Source organism: Henckelia pumila, chromosome 1 (genome assembly GCF_033568475.1).
Source record: "Henckelia pumila isolate YLH828 chromosome 1, ASM3356847v2, whole genome shotgun sequence".
Lineage (NCBI taxonomy): Eukaryota > Viridiplantae > Streptophyta > Magnoliopsida > Lamiales > Gesneriaceae > Henckelia > Henckelia pumila.
Window position 1 is genome coordinate 109,645,158 of NC_133120.1, and position 4,943 is coordinate 109,650,100.

The window sequence follows — 4,943 nt, forward strand, 5'->3', positions numbered from 1 at the left end:
AAATGTTCTTCTGCAAAAATTTTACTACAACACGAGCATCATTAGTAGAGGTGGCGATTGCTTCCACCCATTTCGACACATAATCCACTGCTAATAGGATATAAGTGTAGCCAAAAGAAGGGGGAAAAGGACCCATAAAATCAATACCCCACACATCAAATAATTCAACTTCTAAAATGTTTGTGAGGGGTAATTCATGCTTTCTAGAAATATTTCCCGTTCTCTGGCACTTATCACATGATTTCACTAAGGTATAACTATCTTTAAATAACGTAGGCCAATAAAAACCAGACTGTAATACCTTAGCGGCAGTTCGGGTAGCTCCAAAATGTCCTCCATAGGGAGAGGAATGGCATTGTTCAAAAATTTCAGCTACCTCTTGCCCCACCACACATCGTCTAATCACTTGATCAGCACAACGTTTGAAAACATAGGGATCATCCCATAAATAGAACTTAATGTCATGGAAAAACTTCTTCTTTTGGTGTCGATTCAACTCTGGAGGCATAACACCACAAGACAAAAAATTCGCTATATCAGCAAACCAAGGGGTATAGGAACTTACCTCAAAGATCTGTTCATCCGGAAACAGTTCCTTTATGCTTTCCTCCTCCTTCACGTTCTCTAACTTCAATCTCGATAAGTGATCTGCGACTTGATTTTCACTTCCCTTCTTATCCTTGATTTCAAAGTCAAACTCTTGCAACAGTAGGATCCACCTTATCAAGCGTGGCTTAGCGTCCTTTTTTGCAAATAAGTAGCGAATCGCTGCATGGTCAGTATAAACAACTACTTTAGTACCAATTAAATATGGACGGAATTTATCAAAGGCAAAAACTACTGCAAGCATCTCTTTTTCTGTAGTAGTGTAGTTTTGCTGGGCGGCATCCATGGTGCGGCTGGCATAATATATGGCTCTGAAAATTTTATCTCTCCTCTGGCCTAATACTGCGCCCACTGCGTAGTCACTAGCATCACACATAAGCTCAAAGGGCTCCTTCCAATCCGGTGCAATCATGATGGGTGCTGTGGTTAACGCTGTCTTTATCTTTTCAAAGGCCTGCAAACAATCATCATAAAAAATGAATGTAGAATCTTTTTCAAGTAAATTACACAAGGGTTTTGTGATTTTAGAAAAATCCTTGATGAACCGCCGATAAAACCCTGCATGGCCTAAAAAACTTCTGATGCCTTTTATGTTCTTTGGAGGTGGAAGCTTCTCAATTGCAACAACTTTAGCTCGATCTACCTCTAACCCATTGGATGACACTTTATGTCCAAGGACAATGCCCTCTTGAACCATAAAATGACATTTTTCCCAATTTAGCACTAAATTCTTTTCCTGACACCTCTGCAAAACAAGAGACAAATTATGCAAGCAATGATCAAAAGATGTACCAAATACAGAAAAGTCATCCATAAAAACTTCCATCACGTCCTCCACCATATCTGCAAAAATCTCCATCATACACCGCTGAAAAGTTGCAGGTGCATTACACAATCCAAACGGCATCCTCCTGAAAGCAAACGTGCCATAGGGACACGTAAAAGTGGTCTTCTCCTGATCCTCTGGTGCTATAGCAATTTGATTATAACCTGAATACCCATCTAAGAAGCAGTAATAGCAATAACCAGAAATTCTATCCAGCATTTGATCAATGAAAGGAAGTGGAAAATGATCCTTACGAGTAGCTTTGTTCAACTTTCTATAGTCTATACAAACTCGCCAGCCAGTTACTGTACGTGTGGAGATTAAATCATTATTTTCGTTTTTAACTACAGTAATCCCACCCTTCTTAGGCATCACTTGAACCGGAGATACCCAACTACTATCAGAAATAGCATAAATCACTCCCGCATTCAGCAACTTTAAAACTTCTTTCTTAACTACCTCTTTCATGGCGGGATTCAACCGCCTCTGATGATCAACATAAGGAGTATACGATTCTTCCATCAAAATTTTATGCATGCAAATTGTTGGACTAATACCCTTAATGTCAGAAATTGACCACCCTAAAGCAGTTTTAAATTTTCTCAGAACTCGCAACAATTTATCTTTTTCTACATCAGACAAATGAGTAGATATAATAACAGGACAAGTAGAATTTTCACCAAGGAATTCATAACATAGGTGCGCAGGCAATGCTTTCAGATCATGAGTTTCAGGCGATACCTCAGGTGCACTATTTTCCAATGCTTCAGATTCCTTAGAACTCACCATTTTTTCTTTTGGAGCGCTGTCTAGGAATATTTTTTGTTCATGTAACTCCCAATCTTCTTCCTTATCAACCACCTCGTCCGCCACTAAACACCTTTCTAGTGGGTCATTACTTCCTGCACATGAAAAGGAATTATGAGAATTAACAATTTCAATGCTCTTACATGTACTCACCTCGCGTGGCTCCCTCATGGTATGATAAATGTTGAAAATCACAGCTTCACCACCAACGCGAAGTGTGAGCTCTCCTTTATGGACATCGATCAGTGCGCGTGCAGTAGCTAGAAAGGGTCGTCCAAAGATCAAAGGAGTTTCTTCATCTTCATCCATGTCTAAAATTACGAAATCTGCGGGAAAGATGAACTTGTCGACCTTCACCAAAACATCCTCCACAATACCTCGAGGATATGTGAGACTTCGATCAGCCAACTGTAAAGTGATGGTGGTTGCCCTAACTTCTCCAAGCTCTAAGGTCCTGTAGACAGAAAAAGGCATCAAATTAATACTTGCTCCTAAATCACATAACGCTCTATTAACTTTAGAACCACCAATAAAACAAGGGATAGTAAAACTCCCTGAATCCTTAAGCTTTTGTGGCAATTTTTTCTGCAGGATTGCACTACATTCTTCTGTCAAATTCACCACTTCATTGTCTTGCAGTCTTCTCTTCTTGGACATTACATCTTTGATGAACTTTGCATAGTTAGGCATTTGTTCCAAGGCATCTGCAAATGGAATATTGATGTGTATCTTCTTAAAGATATCTAGAAACTTGGAAAATTGCTCATCAAGTGCCTTCTTCTTAAACCGCTGTGGGTATGGAAGTTGCGGTTTGTACATCGGTTTAGAGTCAGCTTCCTTCTTGGGCTCTTCAACCACAATTTCTTCAGCCACTGATTCTTCTACTTCTTTTTCTCTGCACTTATCTTCAGCTTCTAACTTCTTCCCACTTCTTAACTCAACTGCTTTACATTGTTCTTTTGGTTCACTTCAGTATTGCTTGGAAACTGCCCTCTGTTTTGATCCTTCAGAGCATATGCAAGCTGTCCAATCTGTGTCTCCATGGATTTCATCATAGCTCCCAAACTGCACATGTGTGTCTCCATGCTGTCCATTCGAGTTTCAGTCCTCGACATTCGCTTGTTAGATTCAGTAACAAATGTAGACACCACATCTTCCAACGACGCTTTACCTTCCCCTTGATCTGTGTTGAATCCCGGAGGGGGTTTCAACACATTCTTGTTGTTGGCATAAGAAAAGTTTTCATGGTTACGTAAACCAGGATGATAAGTATTAGGAGGAGGGTTACCTCGATAATTTCCATAGCCTCTGGGATTGATATATTGAGCTTCCTCAGGTGGATGAGATTCTTCTATGGCAACCGATACACCTGCAGGTTCTGCGATATTCACTTTGTTCAGAGAAGCAACTTGTGTACTCAACGCAGATAACTGTGCAGTAATGGATGTAAGAGGATCCACACTGTACACTCCCCTCTTGACTCCCGTACGTTCAGATGGCCATTGATAACTATTGATAGTCATCTGTTCCAGCATATCATAAGCTTGAACGGGGTCCTTGGCAAATATAGTACCTCCAGCAGCAGAGTCCACCGACATTCTTGTATGCGTATTTAATCCATTGTAGAAAAACTCTATTTCTTCCCAATCTGCAATATTATGATTAGGACAACGCCTTAACAAATCTTTGTACCTTTCCCATGCCTCATATAGCTGTTCAGAATCATGCTGTTGGAAGGTACTGATCTCAATCTTTAGCTGGGTTGCCTTGGATGGTGGAAAGAATTTCTCTAAGAATTTCACAGTCATGCCCTCCCAAGTTGTTATGCGTCCTAGTGGCAATGCCTGCAGCCAACTCCGTGCTTTGTCCCTAAGAGAAAAAGGAAACAAACGTAAGCGTATTGTATCCTCAGAAACACCATTTATTTTAACAGTATCAGTAATCTCTAGAAAAGTGCGCAAGTGTAAATGAGGATCAGCTGTGGCAGTTCCATTGAATTGGTTCTGCTGAACCATGTTGATTAATGCCGGCTTCAACTCAAAGTTGTTGGCATTTATTGTCCCTCGAGCGATTCCAGAATAGTGAGCCTGGATCGTCGGCCTGAAATGATCTCTAATTGGCACCAAGGGTAATTCATTAACATTTTCTTCAGCCATGTTAAATTGTTCTTCTCTCCTAGCTCTTCTCAAAGCTCGTGCAGTTCGTTCAATCTCTGGATCAAAGAGCAGAGAATTCGCACTTTGAGATCTTCGCATAGACTGAAATTAAGAACAATAACAAATTATTAGTAATTAGATTAAAATAAAGAAAAACTCTAAATTAAAACTTCGACTAATTGGTAACAAGATTAAAAAATAATCAAAATTATTCCCCGGCAACGGCGCCAAAAACTTGTCGTGAAAAATTACTCGCAAGCGTACGAGTGTCAAGTTTTAGTAAAGTGAAAAATAGAGTGTCGATCCCACAGGGAATAATTTGAAAATATTCAATACTTGCAATTATAATAGTCTTAATTTTATTTAGAAAATTACACTTTAGAGAGTTAATGACAAAGTAAATAAATATAGAAAATTGAAAAACGCACACAAACACTATCCTGTAAAGATTATCAATCAAAGAAAAATAGTCTAGAGATTTGATTTTACCTGGTCTCAACTATATTTAATCTCAATCAATCTATTTTCATGAATTCATGTAAATTAAT

At 39.2% G+C, this 4,943-nt stretch overlaps 1 non-coding gene across 1 annotated transcript; it reads left to right on the top strand.

Moving 5' to 3' along the window:
- The first annotated feature begins 3,892 nt into the window (after positions 1-3,892).
- Positions 3,893-3,998, top strand: LOC140876939 (small nucleolar RNA R71). Its single transcript, XR_012149165.1, has one exon. It is a non-coding gene; the product is annotated as a small nucleolar RNA R71 (small nucleolar RNA).
- Positions 3,999-4,943: the final 945 nt, after the last annotated feature.